General features: G+C 42.1%; 2 long non-coding RNA genes across 2 annotated transcripts; both read left to right on the top strand.

Moving 5' to 3' along the window:
* Window positions 1-20,647: 20,647 nt before the first annotated feature.
* Window positions 20,648-21,521, top strand: LOC131241220 (uncharacterized). Its single transcript, XR_009168988.1, has 2 exons — window positions 20,648-20,756; window positions 21,043-21,521. It is a non-coding gene; the product is annotated as an uncharacterized LOC131241220 (long non-coding RNA).
* A 1,592-nt stretch (window positions 21,522-23,113) lies between these two features.
* On the top strand, window positions 23,114-23,622 carry LOC131247116 (uncharacterized). Its single transcript, XR_009171550.1, has 2 exons — window positions 23,114-23,400; window positions 23,570-23,622. It is a non-coding gene; the product is annotated as an uncharacterized LOC131247116 (long non-coding RNA).
* Window positions 23,623-25,197: the final 1,575 nt, after the last annotated feature.

Raw genomic sequence — 25,197 nt, 5'->3', positions numbered from 1 at the left:
TAGAGATTTTAGGATAAGGAGGGAATAAGGGGAAGATTGAGGGGTAAAATGGGGAGAAAAAGAATAAGAGAATGATGGCTAGTATTGATAAGGGTATGGGTTGCATGAGAATGGCATGGATTTGTTTGACTAATGGGGAGAGAGTGACATGAGTGATAGATGGCTTGATTGATGGATGGATTGATGGATTGATTGATTCGACAACATGGAGATTTGTGCAAGTGGGGCCCATGTGCATTACGTGGCTTACATTCTTTACTCTTTTTTTTTTTGGTAGTGTTGAAAAGGAAATGAATGTTGCATGATGCTAATGCTTGTATGTTAATGAAACTGATAGAAGCTTGAGTGATTGGATGAACAGTAACATCGTAAGGCTATATTAAGTAGCTCAGAATTAAACTTGAGTGGCTGAGGAGGCTAGTACTCTTGCTAGGCTAGGCTAGACCGGAGCTGGGCTCTCTCTCTCTCTCTCATTCTCACTCTGCTTGGTGAATGGATGGCTAAGGCTAAGGTTAAGGGATTTATAAATATGGGAGTGAATTGGAATGAGAGTGGATGCCTTCTAAAGTTTATGAGATGCTTGAAATGAGAATGAGAGAGGGCTATTTATAGTCTCTCAACCCGATTTTCTGGTAATTCCTGATAATCCTAAGGACAAAAGGTGTTTGAATGGCTTTAATTGGAAATTGCCACATTGCATCATCTCATGGTTTGGATGATGTGGTAAAATGGTAATTTTAGGTAAGGAGATGGGTACGAGAGTAAATGTACCTCAACCACATACTTAAGGTTCGAAAAAGGAAAAACCTACATGCTTGAGGGACGCTGCCTGAAAGAGGGGGAGTGTCATATGACCGGCGGCAACTTGACTGCCACCGGTCCCCACTTACACTCCTTGCTTTGGCAAGCCCAAGTGTGTGGAGGCTCTATTGTAAAGTATGTTGCTTTGAGGTTTCGGCTATTTTTTTAATTGGGCTTGGGTTAGGGCTTGGTTTTGGACTTAACTAGGTGAATTGACTGGGTTATGGGTTTAAGTAGGCTGACGGGGTGAGTTAACCGGGTGAGTCGACTCGTCGAGTTAACTCTAGGCTCTAGGGTTTTAGGTTATTAGAGTTCAAGGTTAGGCTGACTAGGTTGAATGTGTTGAGTTTAGGGAGTTTAGGGTTTATGACTTGAGTTTCCTAGGGTTTAGGCTTTTAGGATTAGGGTGCGGTTATCCATCCATCCGTTCAAACTTTATTAGCTTATTATCCTGGGGTGGGGTGTCTACAACTGACAATCTGAGTGGATTTCTCTTGGTTAATCTCAACCGTAAGACTGGAAGAATCTCAACCATTCATCTTTTGCTCACAGGGATTGTTGAGTTGTGCGTAACAAATGTTACTTCTATTACATTATTTCGTTCGATCATTAGAGTAGCGGGGTAGAGAGTGCATCTGGACCATTTGTCTCCCATCCAATGGTTGTGAGAGAGGTAGGGTTTGCTATGAGAGAAATAGATAGTAATTTACAATGCCTCTTCTCTGTTTCTAATGGCAGCCCTAGAAAATTGCTCCCGAACTCAATTTCTTGCAAACCCACCACCCAAACAAACCTAGAGCTTCAATTCGAAGCATCCACAAGCTCCTATGGATTGATTCAGACCCTCTACAAGTGCCAGCTTGAAGAAATACACACCAGACATCAATCCACCATTAAAGGTCACCTTCTTCCCTGACAAAGAAGCTCAGCTGTTCGTTCTTACCACATACCCAATCTCATATCTATTTTATTCATTTGGGGGCCATGAAAACATCATCCAATTGTTGTGAATCAAACGAAGAAGCATGTCAAGTGCGTCAAAAAATGTAGTGAAATCATCACCAAATTGATTACTGCACTTTGTTTGCATGACTCATGTTGCATTACCTTGATGAAGAGAATCTTATCGCTGTCACATTTGTGATTGCGTGACTTGTTGGGTTGATTTGACTCATCAAGAGTTTGGTCGAGTTGTTGATGGGTTCCAGGTTTGATCTGAGCTTTCCGGCAGGAGAATGGAAGAGGGAAAGGTGAGGAGAAAGGAGAAATCAAGAGAAGGGAAGGAGGTTCTTTTTATTTTTCGGGTCTGTCGAGTTGTGACTTGGTCGACTCAGTTTAGATCCGAGTTAGACAAATGCCGATGCAAATTGGAAAAAAACAGTGAGGATTGGGTGATTATCTGGTTCATCGGTAATTGTTGCATCATCAGCCAGTTGCGAGTTAGCTCGATTAAAGACAAGTTGGGATGACTCAGTTAGTGCACTAATTTTTACACCTTATCGATCGAACAAACCCTAAGTGCAGGCCTTTGATGTAGTAATAACTCAGTGAGACCAAGGTCAAATCATCGAAGAATGGGAAACACAACTAAAACTAGTCTAAAGCTAACGGTTTATCTGGGTTTTTAATCCAGCGAATGAGTTGAGAGCAAAAATAACTTGTATAAGATCATTTCCCTAAGGCCTACTTTGTAGAAACTATACTCTAATACCAACTGTAATGCCCCTTCTTTTCAAGACCCGAGTATACGACTCATTTCCCAAAAACCCGGGTGTTAACCTATAGAGAACCAAATTCCATATATATTTTTTTTATCTTCTTTTATCAGAGTTAGCAGATTAGCATAGAATGGTCAAGTTAGCATAAAAGAAAATTTACATTTATATTTAGAATATACAAGAGGTTGCCCATAATGACTTATACAAACTAATGTCTCGATATTAACAATACAAGATTTATAAAATTCAATACATGAGAAATATTAAAATGCATTCAAACATAAATCGCAAAGTCACACAGCTTCACTTGGTAGGTACAACCATGCATCCTTGACAATTACACCTAGCTCCTCATCAGTCTAAACATGAACATCATCTAAGCCACCTGTGTTACCTATACAGTTATATATTTGATGGATGAGTGGCCAACTCAACGTGAATTCTCTTCAAGGTTACACACCGCCGCCTTAGCTAAACATAGTTAAAACAACAAGGCAGTCAAAACAATACATGATGTAGTCTTTTTAAATGCATAGATGCGTGAATGCACATCGAGTTGGGGATGCTCATCCAGTCGGACTTGGGCACGTCACCCATGCAAAAGATTGGTTACCAGCATAGCATATCTCATACAACATGGTGCTAAGTCATCGTACATATCTCATATGTAGGTCACTAGTGTAGCATATCTCGTACAGTATAGTAGCCAAACCGTTATTATTCCAATTACAATCAGCCATTTTAAGTAACTCAATGGTCACTACGGGGGGCTCGTCACCCAGCGTAAGCCGACAGCTCGGACATAGTGTCCTATAACCACCATCCCGACTCATGAGGTTTTCCACCTTGGGATGTTAAATAAAACCCTTTGATTAAAATGACACTAGGTCAAGGGCCCTATTTTCCACACAAAATCCGTCTAGTTACACCCCAAGTGTGGCTCACATACAATAGTGGAGTTCTCCATGCGTAGTGTTGTGAGTTAGATATTAAGGCGACTCACAACCATAAGTTCTTATATGAAGGTGCATAGAATTATATAATGGAGGTAAATTTTTCAATGTGTCATCATGAGACTATAGTACCATCTATCAAGTAATACAATACTAAACACAAGAATAACGATCATCATTCATGAATGGTGCTCATTAACGAGCATATGAGCCTAGTATGTAGTATGAACATAATGCATCAATCATGAATTTGAGATAGGGCAGTTAATAGAACTTAGAAATTCATGAAAAATATCAGGACCTTAAGCTAGTGTTAACAATTTTATGTATACTATGTTTGGCTAACTTAGAGATGGAAAGCCGAAGGGGAAAGTCATCGCCTTGAGAGTTGTAGTATTTTATCCGATTCAATGTTCCTGTGGTCGCCTCGTGGCCCAAATTACGCAAGCAGTCACCTAGAGTCATTCCCAATATAGAACCTTGTGTTAGAAGGCGTTTAAGACCTTGGACTGAATGGGATTTGTAAGGACCCATGAACAAGGACATTTTTGGCCTAAACTAGAGTGAACAGGGCCACCAGCCATGGCTCAACTGGCGTGGCCTGGACTGGGCTATTTTTGGCCCACTGCTAGGTCTTGATTGGCCCAAATTTGCAACTTAAATCTGATCTAGGCTGGGCTAGTGATGTGGCCCAATTTGATAGCCCACTTACTACCTAGAAAATGGGCTAGACTGGGCCGAATTCGACCCAGTCGTGCTGCCAAAGGTTGGACTGTGGTTTAGCCCACCTGTTTTGCAGACACAGCCCGGACTGCCGGTCTAGCCCACCTGTGTGTGGTCTTCCTGAAAAGTGTAGGGCCCGCTACCTTGATGTGGTGCGGCCCACTGAGATTTGATTTTTGCCCATTTCTGGGTTGGTTTTTAGCCCAGATTGCTGCTTAATGCAAGGCCCAGCTGGAGCTCGGTTTTGAGGCAGCGTTCGGCTTAGAACTGAGGTCCGATTTCATCCCTGACTCTAGGCTCGTTTGCAGCTTGTTTTGAGCCCCACCCACGGCAGCCTATCGAAAGTTTGTTTGCGGTCTGCTAATGGACCGGTTTTGGCCCACTACATGCACCAGCTGAGGACTGAATTTTCAGTCCGGTAGCGTCCCAATCCCCAGCCGGATTTCAGCTACCTTCAAGCTGGATTTTCAGCTGTTTTCAAGTTGGATTTTCAGCTATTTTCAAGTTGGTTTTAAACTCAGCCCAACTCGGCAAACTCGGATCGAGTCTTGGTGCAGCTAGGGACTCGATGACCTCACCATGTCTCTCCTTATTTCTTTCTTTTCCTCCATTTTCTTTTCATCTCCTTCTTCCAACACCAGGGACATCTCCATATGGTGAGAGGCTGAAGATGGCACGCCCAAACCTATCTCGACTCAATTTTGAACGGTGGAGAAGACAACATGCCATTAATGGCACATTTGAAAAGGATGCTTCTTCCTCCAATCTGCTTCCTTCAGATTATTCATATGGGTCGTAGAGGGCTTATGGATAAGCTCTTTCAAAGCTCAAGGAGGGTTTGGATGGTGGGTTCGACATTGAGAGAAATGACCTTTTTTTTTTTTGATTTCGAGCTGTTGTTAGGAATGGGAAGCCCTAACTCAAAAATACCTCTCTTGTATGGCTTGCCCTAACATTTTTAAGCCACTAGATTGAGAGCAGATGGTGTGGATTGATACATGTGTTAGGTTTCTAGAAACAGACAACAACAAGGAGGTTTTTGCATCCGTCTCTACTAGGAAGCCCTAATCCATGTGAAGGGTTGTTAGATGGCTGAGATCTCGCCAAACGGATGGCTGAGATCTGAGGAATCCTCCTCACTCGGATTGTCATAGCTGGCCTGCTACAAAGCAATTTCCTTTTTTGGAAAGTGATGTGTTTGTATGGCCTGTTTGCACCAAGGATTGTGTGCCTGCACGTGAGATCCCAGGCGTAGGATTTGGTGGGGTTTGGTCAGAATGATCTCCGCACTAGATGGACGGATCAAATCATGGCCCTGGGTCGTGATGGTGGGCCATAGATCAACACAAATGTTTGCCCATTTGAAACGGACACTAGCGAGAACGTGAAAGAAGGATTTTTCCTTCTTTAGAAATTCTTCGGGTCAGCCCGACTTTAACTGACAATGCAATCTAGTGTACCGCTGGTGCACATGAACTATACTCATGCAATGCATGCATGGGGGGTCCATCATGATGTTTTCATGAAATCTACTTCGTTCATTAGCTTTGGAGGTCCCGGATAGGGTCTCTGACAAAAAAAAAAGGTAGATCCAAGTCTCAAGTGAGCCATACTTCGGAATTTGTGCATCTAGTTAGCAATCCCATGCGATCTAGCGATCTGATGGGCTTTAAATCTGATCCATTCCGACCATTCAATGCATTGGTCCTTGTAAGGCCATGAGTCCTAAAATTGAGGTTGTTTTAACATTTGGGTGGCCCTACAATGTTTGTGGGGCCCAAAGAGGTATTTCAGTAAATTCAATCCACTCATTTGTTTAGTAAGGTTAACTAGGGTGGGGGATTAAACGTGTGGCTTATCAAAAGGTTCAGATGGGCCATACTTTCTGGCCTTGGTGTTTGATTGTGGATTCTCATCGATCAAATGGCCAGATCGAATTTAAGTCTGACCATCAATGGTTCTTAGCGCTTCTAGTCTGATCTAAATGGGTTCTTAAGGGTTATCCTCATAATTAGATGGTCAAATTACATGATTAAGTGATAATTTAATAGATAGGGTATGATGGACACGATGAACGGTGGATCTCGTGACTTTGATCTCTAAACTTACCAGGAGGATTTTCTAATGTGCATTTATCTCATAAGAGGCATAACCACAACTTTACCCAAATCATAAAGGCAACATCATCATCACATATCCATTAATATAAACATTTGAATATAATGTTTGAAAGGGAAATACATATGTTAATAATCAAAGCTCCGTAAGTCAACTACATGCTTCAAGCTCCACGATGCCACAACCAATCATCTCCTGCACGCATCTATCATGCATAAGCTTATAGAAGGCTTAGAAGGTGGTGAAAGTGTATCGCAAGATAAGTGCCAAGCACACCAATACAACGCCAAAGCATACAATGTCGAAAATACAGTAAGATTATGAATCATTCGATATTAGAGTAATATAGATCAATTATGCAAATGAGAAGTCATAAAGAAGTCAAATATCGGATGTCGTATCTAGACCATATAAATGTAGAAACATAGTAACCCAAAATACCATATGCCGCGAATGTAATGCAACATGTGGTGCGAATGGAATGAACATGTTGGAGTGTGAAATCGGGATGATAGTACGTAGTATAGCAGGCTATGGGGTCCATCACAAGGACTTCTATCCAAACCGATCACATACCAATTTGGATAGTCGGACTTAATGTGGTAAACTCCCGATCTCGGGTTAGTCGCGTGCCCCAACGGAAATCCTGGCCATTACGAAGGCACACGTAACAATAGTTATGCACCACCACCGAGTGGATAGTGAATGAATAAATATGCAACTCCTACCCAATAAGTCCACATATCAAGATCATAGTTTATCTCCGGGATCATCACCGGGTCTAGTACACTCTACACCGATCATCACCCACTGGCAAGTGCACAACTGGGTTAGTGGAAAAGACCTCACTATCCGCCTGGCCGATAGTCTACCAATATTTACCCGGCACATTGATAGCGGACCCATTCACGAGTGGTCAAACTCGGCCTAGCTATGCCTACTCCCTCAAACGGGTAAGGCCACACCCTCCCAACCGACCACGGCATAGTGAGAGATGCGGCCTACTATTATACGGCCCTTATGCGCTCATATACATCCACTCGGTTTCGACGTTGGGACGTCCTTAGGTACCGAGAGGGTTTAAAAATTTTCACTCGGGGCCATCTATGGTAGCCTGATGCTACTAACATATTTTTAGTATCCCATCCGACCATCCACGATATGCCTATGGAGGCTACGGATTCTGATGTCGCAAGGGCATACAAGAATCACAACACACAATGCCGATGCATGAGTCATACAATCCAGTCATGCATCAATCCCGCACATACCGTGAGCTCATGTGGTATAATTCCGCCTATAAGGGAGTCTCAAAACCCATCTGTACTATGGCATATGCAATGGTCAATCACATCTCATAATAAACATGCAGATGATGCGTATGGGCATGTATCATGATACTATGCTGTGACATACTCATAATCGGTATCAATAACCAACATCAACAATCAGCCTCGACAATGTGGACATTTAATAGAGCCTAACATATAGTGGACCCATAGCCTCACACAAGGGCCTAATATATAACACCATGGGCCTTACTCGAGAGCTTAATACACATCACGATGGGCCTCTCTCATGGGCCTAATATATATCACAATGGGCTCCATCTCATAGCCCTCACATGCACCACAATGGGCCTCATCATATAGGCCTTATATACATCAAAATCAGCCTTAATAATCAGAATTGACCTCGATAATCAAAATCAACCTTGATAATTAGAATTGGCCTCGACAATCAGAATCTGTCTCAACAATCGGAATCGGCCTCGACAATCGGAATCGGAATCGGTGAGAATGAGCCTAAGGGAAGGTCACAATGTGGACATTTAACCATCATTGCCATCAATGTAGACATTTAACCAACATTTCTCCCAAGGAGTGGCGCACATAAACATCATTACATAGATCATAGCAAAATTACACATCACATCGGGCCTTGAATACACAACAGGTAAGCCCTACACTTGGGCCTCAAATACATCACATGGGCCTTATCACACAGGCCTCAAATACACAACAGGTGGGTTCTGCACATGGGCCTCAAATACATCACATGGGCCTCTCATATACATCATGTCGGGCCTCGCCAAAGGTCACAAACACATCATAGTGGGCCTCCTTACGTGGGCCATATATACATTAATGGGCCTCGTCAAATGGGCCACAAATACATCATAATGGGCCTTGCCCATGGGCCTTAATTACATCATATTGGGTCCCGCCCATGGGCCTTGAATACATCCCAATGGGCCGCACCCATGGGCCTCGGATATATCACAATGGGCCTTACTCATGGGCTTCATGTACATCAAAGTGGGCCACATGACATGGAGCTCGGATCAAACACGTACATCACGTGGGGGCCACATGAATGGACGGTGTAAATATAGAACATATATATATATATATATATAATATCATGATGGGTCCTACAACCTCGATGGACGGTGGGAGCTTGGATTACATCTAAAATCATTTCGATAGTGGCGGGTGCAACATGTGTATCACTATACACGGGTACATGGCTCACTAATGTGATCAGCACTGTACAAACATTGTCCATGTACATCAACACTATCCGAACATTGTCCAACACCGTCCAGCACATTTGGACGGTGTGGAAGAAACAAATACATCACGGTGTGGCCCATATGGCAAAACAAGTGGACGGCTTAGGTAAAACACATCAAAGGTGGATCCACAATGGACGGACGGTGTGGATTAAAACATACATCATGGTGGTTACTCAAAGCTCCTGCTCGCCCCAGTAAGTGGATGGACGGTGTAAATAAGACCATACATCACGGTGGTATCCACCGTCCCGTGGGACAGTGTGGATGAATCATGTACGTCTAGTGGATTAATCCAAATGGATGGTTAGGATATACAACATGTACATTAGGCGGGACCCACGAGAACTTGTTGTCGTGGCTACGGCTTATACATAGGTGTAATTGTACACCAGTGATCTTCTACCATAATAGGTGTGTCCCACCACATACTATATATATATATATATATTATTGATATAGGATGGGTGTTGTAAGGAATGGGAATGGGAAAGCATGAGTTTGTTTGAAATTTTGTAAAGGAGGGATGGGTAGGGAGAGAGAGAGTTGACTTGTGGAAAAAGAGTGATGGTTTTGTACTTAGAATAGGGTGAGGTGGCATTGATAGGTGGTGTACTTAACTTGATTTGATGTGACATGATGTAGAGATTCTCTCAAAATTCAAAACGCGCGCGTTTTTCTTGAAATGAACGCAGGCCCACATCTCTTGGCCGAGTATCGAATCGGTGCGCGAGTCGCGATGTTGGAACCGCGGCGACGCGCGGTCAGTAGGGTACAAGTTTCGGTAGCCGACTTTGGTATGTAGAACTCGGCTTAGGATCGCGCGCAAATGTCGGATATATGTCGAAGGTTTTGAAATTCGACCGGGAAGATCGCGGAAGTCTACGGAACGACACAACTAGGATAGGAACCTTACAACTCTCCCCTCAAAAAAAAATTTTCGTTCTCAAAATTGAAATAATTATCGCAACTAGACATAACTCATAAGAAAGAGGAAACATGACATTATCATATATATATATGTCAAGGCACAATTAGTTTATAAAAGGATGAGAATAACGCTTTCTAATCTTAACCTTGCACTCCCAAGGCCCCTCATCAATGTTATAAGGACCCATACTGAACTTTAGATCCTGGATCGGAAACGATTGAAACTACGATACCTTGCAGCCTCAGAATTTTATCAATGATTACTCTAACAAGACGGTCCTAAGAACTGGAGGCGCGAATCGTTGGCCACTCCTTCTGAGGGCTAAGGGTCCTGCTGGGCTGCATGAAGTCTGCCCTATGCATATTGGGGAGGTGTGTGTCTTCTCTGTGGTTGTCACTACCACGACTGTTACTGGGGCTATCCAAATTAGGTATGAGGCTGGTTTGGATAGAAGTCCCTTGTGATGGACCCCATAGCTGCGATACTACGTACTATCATCCCGATTTCATACTCCGGCATGGTCATTCCATTCACACCGCATGTTGCATTACATTCGCGGCATATGGTATTTTGGGTTACTATGTTTCTACATTTATATGGTCTAGATACGACACAGAACTTGTTGACGTCATGGACTTGCAGTATTTCCACTTACTCTGGTATCGTATGATTCATGATCTTGCCAGTATTTTCAACCTTTTTTTATTATGGCGTTGTATTTGTGCGCTTGACACTTATCTTGCGCACACACTTTTGCCACCCTCTAAGCTTTCTATAAGCTTATGCACGATACATGCGTGCAGGTGGGGTCAGGTTGCAGCAGTGTTGAGCTTGGAGTGTGCAGCAGACTTCTGGAGCTTTGATTTCAATATATGTATTTCCCTTTCAGTACTGTATTCAATTATTTATATTAGTGGATATGTGATGATGATGTTGCCTTTGTGATTTGGGTAAACTTATGGTTATGCCTCTTACAAGATAAATGCACATTGGAAAATCCTCCTTGTAGGATCCCAATATTAGAATCTGGCATAGAATGGGGCACTACGGAGGCTGTCGGCACCAGATTCGGTAAATCGAAATTCCTATGAATTCGATTTCTAGGTTTGGGGCATGACAGAAGTTGGTATCAGAGTATAACTTGAGAATACCTGAGGATAACATCACATATCTACTGATAAATACCCTATACTATGATTGTTGAGAACTTATATTGATTAGGTCCCCAAGTTCGAATAACTCAGAGACTTTCTGATAAAGCCCACCATCGTGTGTATATTCAAGAGTATTTAAGGATAATAGGTGCCTTTATTCCTTCCTATAGGACATGCCACCGAGGAGAGTGACGCTAGCGACTCCCACTCCACCACCAAAGATCCTTGCTCCCCAACTTGAGGATGACGTTCCTCCACCTGAGACTGATGTGGATCCGACTGTACCCGTGAGTGCCTCCCAGTTAAAGCAAATGTTGTAAGCTGTGATGGCTGCCCTTCAGGGGCAGGGCAGGCACCCCGTTGTTTCGCCAACCCAGGCAGAGTAGGAGTGCATGAGCACCCTTCTTTGGGAATTCTGACAGCTCGATCCCCTGCGTTTCCAAGGTGAGCCAGATCCAGTAGCAGTCGAGAAATGGTGCTCCGATGTAGAGAAGATTATTGATATTATGTCATTACGACCCATCAGCGAGTCCGGTTGGCAGTATTTCTTTTCCAGGGTGAGGCCGAGCACTGGTGGACCTCCGTCACCCATGTTGCAGGGCTTGATTTTGTCTGGACATGGGAGGATTTTATTGATCGATTCGAACAACAGTACTTTCCCGACCACATTCGTTGTCAGAAGGCGTTAGAGTTCGAGACTCTGGTATAGGGGGACATGTCCGTGGCGCAGTATGCGGCCCGTTTTGTGGCACTATCGAGGTTCGCGTCGTATTTGGTTGATGATGAGGGGTGGAAGGCCCACCGTTTCGAGAACGGCTTACGTTATAGTCTCCTAGGCCGTGTTGTTGGGCATGAGCTCCCGACTTTCGAGAATGTAGTACGGAGGGCCCAGATTTATGAGGACGAGTGGGTCAGTTCGCAAAGGGATCGTGACCAAAGAAGAGACCAGAAGAGGCAAGCCCCCCTCCGGTAACTCCCAGCAATAACAACGTCAACGGCCGTAGAGGCATAGGAATCGTTCATCCATCCGAGCATCGACAACACTTTTAGCACCACCTCTGAGGCAGTTCACCGGTGCCTATCATGGGTGCGGCGAGACAAGACACCGTTAGCGGGAGTGTCCCCGCCTTTAGCACCAGTAGCAGCGACAACAACTCTTACCATCAGGACCCCAGCAGCAGTCGCGGTAGCGACAACCATAGAGAAGACACACACCTCCCCAACAGGCATAGGACAGACTTTATGCAGCCCAGCAGGACCCTCAGTCGTCAGAAAGAATTGCCGATGATTTGCGCGACCAGTTCATAGCACCGTCTTGTTAGATTAATCATTAATAAAATTTCGAGACTGCAAGGTATCCTAGTTTCAATCGTTTCTAATCCAGGATTTGAAGTTCAGTAAGGGCCACCATAATGTCGATGAGATATCTTGGGAGTGCGAGGCCGAGATTCGAGAGCGATATCCCTATCTTTTTTATGATTGATTATATGTTGTATCATGTATGCTGTCTTTGATTTTATATGATGATGCTATATTTCCTCTTTTCTTATGAGTTATGTCTAGTTGCTTTGATTATGTAAATTTTGAGGATGAAATTTTGAGGATGAAATTTTTATTTGGAGGGGAGAGTTGTAGGACCAATATCCTAGACTGTACCATTGCGTAGGCTTCCGCAGTCCTCCCGGTCGAATTCTGGCAACCCTTGACTTGTATCCGACGTTTGCCCGCGATCCTAAGCCGAGTCCTGCATATAGAATTTGACTTGACCGTCCGTGCTATCGTTGTGGTTCTAATGTAGTGACTCACGCACCGATCCGATACCCGGGCTAGGAGATGTGGGCCCGCGTTCATTCTGAAGAAACGGCACGCGCGCCAATTTCGAGAGAATCTCTACATCATGTCACATCAAATCAAGTCAAGTACACCACCATATCTCAATGCCACATCACCCTATTACAAGTATAAGCAACCATCACTCTTTTTCCACAAGTCAACTTTCTCTCTCCCTACCCATCCCTCTTTTACAAAAATTTCCAACAAACCTACGCTTTCTCATTCCCCTTCCTTACAACACCCATCCCATATCAATCCATTATTCTTCCCTCTCTCTCTCTCTCATTCTCTAGTAATTCCGAACTTCCATGAGAGCTCCAACATCCAAGCTCTCTCTTCCAAAAACTATGTGTGATCCACTTTCTTACCCTCTCATCTCACATCTCAACCATCAAAACTTCATCATCTTCCGTCAAAGTCAAAGCCGATGAGCTAAGGATTCCATCGGGCTAAGAAGATCGAAAGGTGGGTGATCTAACCGTCGATTTTGTTATTTAAGGGCCCACTTGTGGTGGAACCCATCTTGATGTATGCTTTATATTTAGGGAGGGCCCATAGTGGCGGGGTCCCTCCCCTTCTTACCGATCTCTCTCTCTCTCTCTCCCCTTCCTTGTTGATGTGGCCCACCTATTTTGTGCATGTGTGATTCAGACCGTCTAACCATTGGGCTAGCTCTGCTGCCTGATTTGGATAAAGGGAAATCACAAATATCAGCTTGATCCCAGCTCAGGTGGGCCACCACGTGGACCCACCATATTGTATTATTTTATCAATGCCATCCATCCATTTTATCCAAGCCATCCAACGGGCCTAGACGATGTAAAAATGCAAATATCAGCTTGATCAATACGTGGGGCTCACCTTAAAGATATGTTGTACTTAACATGTGAGACCCACTGCTATAGAAAGAAGATTGGCTCATCCGTGCTGTCCTCCACACCATCCACTGTCCATCCCGGGATGGTGGGACCCACCCTGATGACTCTGTTTCAATCCACACCGTCTAGTCCCTGGACGGTGGGATACCGTGACGTATGTGTTTCTTCCTAGTCATCTAGGTCTTAAGACTCGCATGACGTTTGTGTTATATCCAGACCGTCCATCTGGGACTGATCATGAGGTCTGTGTTATGTACAGACCATCCATCTGAGGACCTTATCATGAGGTGTTGTTATATCCAAACCGTCCATCCATTGCTGGTGGGTCCCACACGTGTGGACCGACCAGATGTAGGTATTATATATCTAAACCGTTCATCTGCTGGGGGTACACAGCAGTTGCTGTGATTGACATTAACAACTTCTGTGGCCCCATCTCATGAGGTATGGGTTATATTAAAACCGTCCATTACATAGGGCCTGGACGAAGGGAAGACACAAATATCAGCTTGACCTGTGGGTCCCACCATGATCTATGTGTGGTGTCCACACAGTCCAATGGTTGGACGTGGCACCCACATGGTACAAATGTTTTACCCGGGCCATCCGTTTGGGAGGCTGGGCACTGGATGCTGTATCATTTAAAAAAAACTAATATAATAATAATATATATAGTATGTGGTGGGCCCCACGTGGGACCCACCTGTTGTGGTAGAAGATCGGCTGGTGTACGATCACACTAGCTATGTATAGCTGCTGTAGCCACGACAACAAATTCTGTGGGTCCCGCCTAAAGTACATGTTGTAAATCCTGACCGTCCATTTGGATGGGACCCACTAGACGTACATGATTCATCCACACTGTCCAGTTATCAGGATGGTGGATACCACTGTGATGTATGGTCTTATTTACATCGTCCATCCACTTAGCTGGGACAGGCAGGAGCTTTGAGTAACCACCATGATGTATGTTTTGATCCACACCGTCCGTCTATTGTGGATCCACCTTTGATGTGTTTTAGACCCAATCCGTCCACCTGTTTTGCCATGTGGGCCACACCATGATGTATTTATTTCATCCACACTGTCCAAATATGCTGGAAGGTGCTGGACAATGTCCGGATAGTGTTGATGTACATGGACAATGTTTGTACAGTGCTGGTCACATTAGTGAGCCATGTACCCCTATGACAGTGATACACATGTTGCACCTGCCACTATCGAAATGATTTTAGATGTAATCCAAGCTCCCACCGTCCATTAGGATGTAAGACCCACCGTGATATTTTATATATATATATATGTTCTATATTTACACCGTCCACTCATGTGGCCCCCACGTGATGTACGTGTTTGATCCGAGCTCCATGTCATGTAGCCCACTTTGATGTACATGAAGTCCATGAGTAAGGCCCGTTGTGATATATCTCGAGGCCCATGAGTTGTAGCCCATTGTGATATATTTGAGGCCCGTTATGAGGCCCATAGTGATGTATATGTGGTACAGATATGAGGCCCATTATGATGTATTTGTGACCTATTTGGCGAGGCCCACATTGATGTATATATGACCCACGTGAGGAGGCCCACCGTGATATGTTCATGACCTTTAGTGAGGCTCGACATGATGTATATGAGAGGCCCATGTGATGTATTTGAGGCGAATTATCGATCGATTTCGATTGTCATAGCTGATTGCCGATTTGTGATCGAGGCCGATTATCATGACTAATTTTCAATTCTGATTAACATGGCCGATTTGTCAATTCTGATTATCGAGGCTGATTTTTGATCGATTTTGATTGTCGTGGCCAATTACCGATTAGCGATCGAGGCCAATTGTTGTGATCGATTTCTGATTCTGATTGACGTGACCGATTTTTCGATTCCAATTGTCGATACCGATTTTGATTATCGAGGCCCGTTATCGATCGATTTCGATTGTCGTGGCTGATTGCCGAGGCCCATTATGATGTACATGTGACCCGTATTTGAGGCCCATTTTAATGAGCATTCAGCCTCGGCTTGATGCATGCGAGGCCTATGTGATGAGGCCCATTGTGGTGCATTTGAGGGCCAGGCGATGGAGCCCGTTGTGTTGTATGTTAGGCCCATGAGAGAGTCCCATCGTGATGTATATTAAACTCTTAAGTGAGGCCCATGGTGTTGTATGTTAGGCCCTTATGTGAGGCCATGGTTTTACTATATGTTAGTCTCTATGCTGGCCATTCCTTGGAAGCAATATTGGTTAAATGTCTACATTATCGAGGCCGATTGTCGATGTCAGTTATTGAAACAGATTATGAGTACGTGATAGCATAGCATCATGATACATGCCCATACGCATCATCCGCATGTTTGTTATGAGGTGTGGTTGACCATTGCATATATTATTAGGCAGGTTGTTGTGTGGTATGCACATGATTGATGCATGATTGGATTGTATGACTCATGCATCGGCATTGTGTATTGTGATTCTTGTATGCCCTAGCAACATCGTGGCCATAGCCTCCATAGGCATATTGTGGATGGACAGATGAGACACCGAAAATATGTTAGTAGCATCGGGCGCGATAAATGTCCCGTGGTGAAAATTCTTAAACCCTCTTGGTATCGGAGGACACCCCAACGTCGAGATCGAGTGGATATATATGAGCGCATGAGGGTCGTATACCAATAGGCCGCGTCTCCCACCGTGTCATGGTCGGTTGGGAGGGGGTGTGGCCTTACTCGCCCTTGGAAGGAGTAGGCATAGCTAGGTGAGTTTGACTAGCTCGTGAATGGGTCTGCTATCGATGTGCCGGGTAGATATTGGCCGACTACTAGCCGGGCGAATAGTGAGGTCTTTTCCACTTACCTAGTTGAGCGCTTGATGGGGCGGCAAGTGGTATAGAGTGTACTAGACCCGGTGATGATCTCGGAGATGAACTGTACCGATATGTGGACTTATTGGGCGGGAGTTGCATATTTATTCATTCACTATCCACTCACGGGTGGTGTGCAACTATTGTTACGTGTGTCTTCGCAATGGCAAGGATTTCGGTTGGGGTGCGCGACTAACTGAAATCGGGAGTTTACCACATTGAGTCCGACTATCCAAATTAGGTATGAGGCTGGTTTGGATAGAAGTCCCTTGTGATGGACCTCATAGCTGCGATACTACATACTATCATCCCGATTTCACACTCCAAAGATGGTCATTCCATTCGCACCGCATGTTGCATTACATCCGCGACATATGGTATTTTGGGTTCTTGTGTTTTTACATTTATATGGTCTAGATACGACATTTGATATTTAACTCTTTATGATTCTAAGCGGTATTTTCACTTACTTTGATATCGAATGATTCATGATCTTACTTGTATTTCCGACATTGTATGATTGTGACATTGTATTTGTGTGCTTGGCACTTACCTTGTGTACACACTTACACCACCCTCTAAGCTTTTTATAAACTTATGCACGATAGATGCGTGCAGGTGATGTCAGGTTTCAACAGCGTGAAGCTTGGAGCATGTAGCTGACTTCTGGAGTTTTGATTTTAACAGATGTATTTTCCTTTCAGCATTGTATTCAAATGTTTATATTAATGGATATGTGATGATGATGTTGCCTTTGTTATTTGGGTAAACTTGTGGTTATGCCTCTTATAAGATAAATGCACATTGGAAAATTCTCCTTGTAGGATCCCAGGATCGGAATCTGGCATATGGGCGTTGGGAGCCGAGAATGGGGCACTACGGAGGCTGTCGGCACCAGATTCGGCAAATTGGGATTCCTATGAATCTGATTTTCAGGTTTAGGGCATTACGATTATCCTCATAATCGATGGTTAAGTTGCATGATTAAGGGATAATTTGTGAGATAGGTTGTGATGGACACAATGAACAAGTGGATTTCGTGACTCGATCTTTTAACTCACTTTATATGATTTATTTATACTAAATAGGCGTAATCTAAAATATCTTCATGATCAAGGTTTTAAAAATAGGATTATTTATTTATTTATTTATTTATTTAAGTACAGGGTTAATTTAATCATGTTGAGGTGGTTAAAGGGGCAGATCGATCTCAAATCTTACGATTGTGTAGTGAGTAGTCATAGTTTAAAATCGGATGGTTGAAAGGTCATTAGGGATCCAGGGCGGATTGAACAAACTCTTAAAGGTCTTGTTGTCATAGTTAAAGGCTAACGGTTTATCTGGGTTTTTAATCCAGCGAATGAGTTGAGAGCAAAAATAACACAAATAAAGCACTACAGTTCTAGGGATCCACTTCTAATAATCACAATGCATAATTCATCGATTCATCCTCTATAACTCAACTAGAATTGAATTCTAATTCGTTCCAATCGAAAGATCAAATAATTAAACCAATCTCAACATCTAACAAGTTATAATATTAATTGAACTATTTTCTCATGAAGCACTCTGACATCAATCGCAGAGAATTCAACCATCTATTGTGCCCAAATTCTACAATAGATCAATGAATTTTGTAGAATGATTTATTCTCTAATCAATCATTGTAATTGCACTTCCAAGTATGAATTCATAAACTAAAACATAGTAATAAATTAGATGCTTCACCCCTTAGCCTTATCTAAGAGATTAGTGGTCATAGCTAACTCTTAAAAAACTAAAAACTAAAGATCTACTAGAACTCGTAAAGAAATTGAAGTGGAAGAATGTTGTGAGTGCTCCACCCAAACCTTCTCTCTCTCTCTCTCTCTCTCTCTCTCTCTCTCTCTCTCTCTCTCTCTCTCTCCAAACCCTAGAAGATGCTTAGGAACGTCTAAAACAACTCCTTAATATATAGGAGGCTTGCACTTAGACTCATTCACACCGTCTTCAAACCAACTCTGAATTTATACAATTGTGCACACCTTCGATGACATCTCAATGGCATCAAACTCTCATTCACACTTTGTCGATGGCATCGAGTAGAAACATGAAATTGTTTAGCAACCAACTTTTTAATTGAGAATTTTCTCAATGGCATCGAAGAATGTGTTTAGCAACTAAATTGGATTTTATTTTATTTTTCTAGAATTTGTCTTTCTAGCCCTACAATTTCAAAATTCGATTTTCCTGGCCCTAAATTTTCAGGACTCATTTTTGTTGGTTTCTTCTCTTGATTTCAAGCATTATTCGACTTCCTATTGATCTCATTTAGTTCACATATTCGAATATGCTTGATCTTCATATCTTGAGCTCTTAAATCTTCAAATACTCTACTCTTGATTATCTTTGGACTTTAAATCCTCACATTTAACGCAAATTTGGTCTCGGACTTCAAATCTCTCTTTGAACATGAAATGCACATAATTAGAACTAATTAATTTGATAGATATATAAAAGAAATGTAAATTATGGGATAAATATGTAATATTTAGACATTATCACACCTCCAACTAGCATTTTGCTAGTCTTAAGAAAAACATGTGAAAGACATTTCAAAAATAGATGAAGAATTTTTCTATAAACTCAAACAATTCCAAAAACAATCCAAAAACTCATTACACAATTCACATCCCATGTAAAATAATTGTGATTGAACGCCCATAACGTTACTCGAAAAGCAAAAACACAAATATTATATATCCAAAAATTTTAAGCCCCCAGTAAGTTTTTAATGGTGTCCATTCAATCCTTATTGTGTGGTCCACCTAAGATTTGGATTTGCTTCAATTTTGGGTGTGTGCATTAAAATTAGCTGGAAAAATGAATAGACTTCCTGAATATACAACATATACATCAAGGTGGGCCCCATGGTTAAGGAAACTAGAGTGGTTTAGCTGTTACTTGGATAACACGTTAGTGGTGGTTACCCTAACAATATTGACCCATCTTGATGTAATTTTTCTATATCAATGTTGTCCATCTGCTTTAACATTTCATTTTCAGATGAGATGTAAAACCTTAAGAAGATCTAAATCTGATGGGGACTACACCACTAGAAATAGTAATGAATGACCGTTAAAAACCTTTTGTAGGCCACAAAAGTTTTAGATTAAGCTGATCAATTTATTTTCCATTCAACCAGATCCTCTTAACATTATTAACAGCTTGGATGGAAAAATAAACGTTATGAAAGCCTCACAAAGGGCCCTTCAGAAGTTTTAATGGTGAGGCACTCGATCAACACTGTTTCCTATGGTGTGGTCCATCTAGATTTTAATATGATTAATTTTTGAGACCACGTCGTAAAATGGGTTGGATGGACGGTATGGATATACAACACATAATCTAAGTGGGCCCATGATAAGGTGTTACCAGTGTGACAGCTAATCTGCACCCCACTTACCCGGTGGGGGTTACCGTTAGCATGTGGAGTCTACCTTGATAAATGTGTTTCATATCCATGCTTCTCATCCATTTTTTTCATCCATTTTTTCATGTCATTTAAGGATGTTTTGAAAAAAATTAAATAGATCCAACTCCTCAATGAAGCACAACTGAAAAAAGTGGCAAATAAGCATTAAAAACTTTTTATAGGCTACAAAATTTTTGGATCAAACTAATCTATGCAATTTTCCTTTATTCAGTTTTGGTTGGCCTTATCAACAAGTTGGATGTTAAGTAAACATTACAGATCTTCTTAAAGTGAGCATCAAGGAGTTTTTAATGGCAAGCATTCAATTGTTAGTGTTTCTTGCGGTGCAGTTCACCTGAAATATGGATATGGTTAATGTTAAGGACAGCTTCCTAAATGGGCTAATAATAATAAAACGAACTAACGGAATGCACATACGACATATCATGAAGGTGTACGGTGTACACTACCGTAAAGGTAAACCCAGTGAGCTGTTACTCGGGTAACACGTAATCCACGCCCATTACGAGGTAACACGTAAACTGCTCCCATTCACATTTAAGGTGGGCCCAACTAAGTTTACTCAATACAATAAGAGCATACTAAGTAACTCAGTACGTAATCCGATTTCCCAAGGGGGCCACCCTCTCTCATCTTCCTCTTGCTGCCTCTTTTAATTTTTCTCCCTTCTTCATCAAACCCTAACCATAGCAACAAAGGCACCCAAATCCCTCTCATTATTTCCCAAAATTAGGTAAAATCCCCCTTACACGGAAATCTCTCGTTCGAGCCGTGGATCCGAAAGCGATTTGGCATAGCGGCTCTCCACCATTCATTTCCCGACGGATCTCTCTTCTCCTCTATGAAAACCAAAGCAAATATATCTTGTAGACACAACCCTTCAAATATATATATATATATATATATATATATATATATATATATATATATATATATATATATATATATATATATATATATATATATTCCTTTTAGAGTTAGCATCCCTTAAATACGTCGGGGCAACTCATTGTACACAGCGGCATCCTCATCAGTCCTCAAACGTGGCCCACCTTGTATTCTATGACGGATCTGACGGTTGCGCCTATGCCAAACTATAATAAAGAAATCCTTCAAAGCAATTCCTCACCGTCGACGAGTGGGTTCAGATTCGACAAATCTGGGGAAGTTTTCATATTCAACTTTATTATTTCATCTTATCATTATATTTTTTCGATCATTTAAGCTAATCATTTTTTATTTAGTTCAGTGTTGTTAATATCTTTTTAAAAAAAATAAAAATAAAAAATTACGATTGTTAATGGAAGATTATTCATTGTTATCAAAACCCCTTTATAGTCTTCAAAAACGTCTGGATCCAATGGGCTATCTGATCTGAAAATTGAACCATTCAATCACTCTGGTTGGGTTCATCATTCATTCTTCCCAAATGGTAGGCGTACAAGTTCTAATAATAAATAACTGTCCTCCAAATGGTAGGCCCAAATTTATATCGATTGCCAAACAAAACTTGTGGTGATTCTATTTTCTAGCTGATGATTAGCAGGCATCTAAGAAACAGTTAGAATTAAAAATAATCTACAGTGAATTGAATAAACAAATGTTCATTAATCTTAGTTTAAGATTGTTCAATCTATCTTTATTGGAATTTGAACCTAATTGTTTATAGCTTGTTTGAATTATATATATATATATATATATATATATATATATATATATATATATATATATATATATATATATATAATTTTCAAATGTCTGGATCGATGGGTTTCCAGTCCTAAAGTCAACCTGGCTATACATCTAGTTGAGTCGAGTTTTTGAGTTTTTAAACTATGCTGAGGACTGGGCATAAAAAAATTGACTATTCCTTTGCTAGAGTAAACAAAATAGTTAAGCTGGAAGAGACAATTCTAATTTCATTAAGAACAAAGAGGAGCCTAGAGGGCTCTAAGCCTCGTGTTGCCGGGTGGATGGCTTTGGCTGATTGTCCTTTTGACGATGATTGGAAATTCGAAAGCGGCCCCATTAAGATGCAGTGCCTATCTCTCAATGCTATGGCTAAGCTTCAGGCAGATTGCAAGGGGAGATTGGACCTGAGAAGGATAACAAAATTGTAATAGCAGAATTTCTCAAAATCCCCCCAATGCCAGCTACCGATTGAACCCCATAGGAAATACACTTTAACACACTGATCATCACCAACCACTGTCATCCAGTCTTTGCAGATATCCATGGGGGCCTGATCCTTTGATTTGGATGTGGCTGCCCATTCCGGCACTGTTCCTATCACCGTGATGATCAACTCCTGGATAGAGACTTGCATGTCCTTGAATATCCAGCTGTTATTCTCCTTCTAGATCTCCCAACAAATTTTGAAAGGGAGAAGACTCACAGAAATCTACCATTTTTTCAATAGGGTCTACTGCCCCTACACGTGAATAGAACCCACTTGATTTGAAACTTCCCTAGAAGGTGATTCCATTCCTCGGATGCCAACGGATAGTGGAAAGAAAAGGATGATTACCACTTTTCTCAGGCTCCATACATGTGATGCACCGATTTGGAAAGGCATACCTCTTTGTTGCAACTTGTCCACTGTAAGAGTTTTCCCATGCTTCACCAGCCATGTGAAAGCCACTACTCTCAGCATGATGATACCATTCTCCCATTGAAGTAGCAAATGGGCAGAGCTTGATGGAGTTCTTAAAGGTAAGATCTACATGAGAAGGTGCCTGAAGCCTCCTATTTCCAACCCCTGTGGTCATCTTCCCTTGGGTTTAAGCAGTTGTCATGCAAACACGTCAACGCCTGAAAGGGGGCCATCTTCCAGCCATTCATCTTCCAAAAAATGGACATTGTCACCCTATCATTATTCACCATAAAACTAAGGCCATCAACCATCACCTTACCTCACAATTTTAGACTGATTTCCCATGGACATTATTCCCTTCCATAATTGGGAAACAGGGAGCCTACCAACCATAACCAGATCCCATCCCCTGTTTGTTGCTCCATATTTTTATAGAATAACTCTTTTCCAAAGTGCCCGCTTCTCCACAACTGATGTAGAGCGGGTCCACAGGCGAGTTTAGTTCCATTCTCTGATCCTGCCTAGCGCCTACTCCGAAACCCCTCCTCCGGTTTCAGTACCTCTTTCCAATTGATGAGATGTAATTTCTGGATCTCATCCCAGTAACCCCACAAGAAATCCCTTTGGATTTTTTCAATCATTTCTGCAACCATGCGCATGGTTTTAAAGAGGGAAGTATTTTACACCGATTACACAGAAGATTCCTTGTTTACCTGCAAATTTGCTAGTTCTTGCATCACAATTCACATCTGCCATGTGGACAGAGATCCAAGCCATTCATCAGGTTATGTGCTCATCCGAACTTTACATCTGGTTTTAACAGTGGTTAGATGTTCTGCCTTGAAAACTAGTCCATTTTACTCAGGTGGGTTACAATGAAAATTGTAAACTACTAGTCTTTCTGGCCTTCCATTTGCTTTGTATTTTCATGGCTCACTTGCTTTGTATTCCAGATATCTAAACAACATAGATAACCTGATGGAAAGATCTGACCTTGCACGTGTTACATAGTGGCACATGTTTTTGCATCTAGATGGTATGGGCTCCTACAACCATGGAATTAGCAAAGCTAACATGATGTTGAGTACAATATGTTCACGTCCGGTTGCATTGCTATAGTATTTGTGGCGACTATAGCCATTGGATGTCATGTTTCGATGATCTGAGCCGTTTATAAGGTGGGCCACACCTTGGATGCGGGATGCACAAAAAATTATTAGACTAGAATATTCCAATTCTTCTTTCATTTATATCTTTGACTTTGAACATGTAACGTTTACTTAACCATTGGTTTGTGGGCCATTCGTCAAAATATAAGATCTTCCAATCTTAAAGGTTGTCAATGCAATCACTATCAGTTATTGGGTGCATCATTTCGATTACCCAAAATGACATCTCCACATCCGACGACTCATGGCTGTAGTCCTGATGTATCCTACAACAACCCATGTTGTCACAAACCACACGTACAAATGCATATAGCTACTTCTGAGATAGATAAGGGCAGCCGGAGAGGGAACCAGTCCTTCATGCGCACGACCCGACGGAATTCTTTCTGATTCCGCAAGCCCACCTCACGCCTTCCGACATTTGAATTGAGAAAGAATGGGGTTCCGACGCATCCGAACGGACCCCTCTGACGTGTATACGAGACTGATGGGTGGGGATTTCATCGATGACTCGAATCGCCCCTATCAATATTAGAGGGGGCACGCTTCCCTTCGCTTGCCGAGATGTGGGGGGGGTGTGCCACGACGAAACAAGGGAATGAAAGGCCGCTTTGCGTTGGATGCTCTTTACCCTCCCCACAATGATGGCCCCATCATCAGGATCACCTTGTGCAAAAATCAGCCACATCCACTATCAAGTGGATGACACTTATATTTTGTTATTTATCAATGGCTAGACATTGTTTTATATGGTGTGGGGCACTTGATGAATAGATAGGGTTATGGGGCCAACCTATTGGAAGGGTTGGTTGTCGCATGCATTTAAGAGCCACTCTCCCTCCCTCCCTCACTAGCTCATATGGGCCCACTGGATGTACCTCCTATGTTGCTCATATGGGCCTGCTGGATGTACCTCCTATGTTAGGCCCAAGGCCAAAATGTCAGGCCTGTGCTTTTCAGGTGGACCATGTGATTGGGAACATTGAAGAGAGGCCTGATTTTTGGGCCCTGGACCTAACATGGGGTGACACATTTGATGATTGGAGTGGATTTCACAGACACATCACATGCTTCATTATATATATATATATATATATATATATATATATATATATATATATATATATATATATATATATATATATATATCAAAGATAGGCATCCATTTTTACCAAGGAAATTAGTTTGTGTAGTTTTTGTGACCTAGGCCAGACCTGCCGGTTGAAATGGCTTGGATTGGGACTTCCGGTCCATACGAAACTCCACTTTTGAATGCAACTCACCCAGGTTGTATTTTGCTATTTATCAATGGCTAGACACTGTTTTCTATGGTGTGGGGCACTTGATGAGTAGATAGGCTTATATTTGTATAGGTGATCCTCATGGTGGGCCAACCTATTGGAAGGGTTGGA

The sequence above is a fragment of the Magnolia sinica genome, chromosome 1 (assembly GCF_029962835.1).
Source record: "Magnolia sinica isolate HGM2019 chromosome 1, MsV1, whole genome shotgun sequence".
NCBI lineage: Eukaryota > Viridiplantae > Streptophyta > Magnoliopsida > Magnoliales > Magnoliaceae > Magnolia > Magnolia sinica.
The sequence above is the reverse complement of the archived record's forward strand: the minus strand, read 5'-3'. Positions and strand labels throughout refer to the sequence as shown.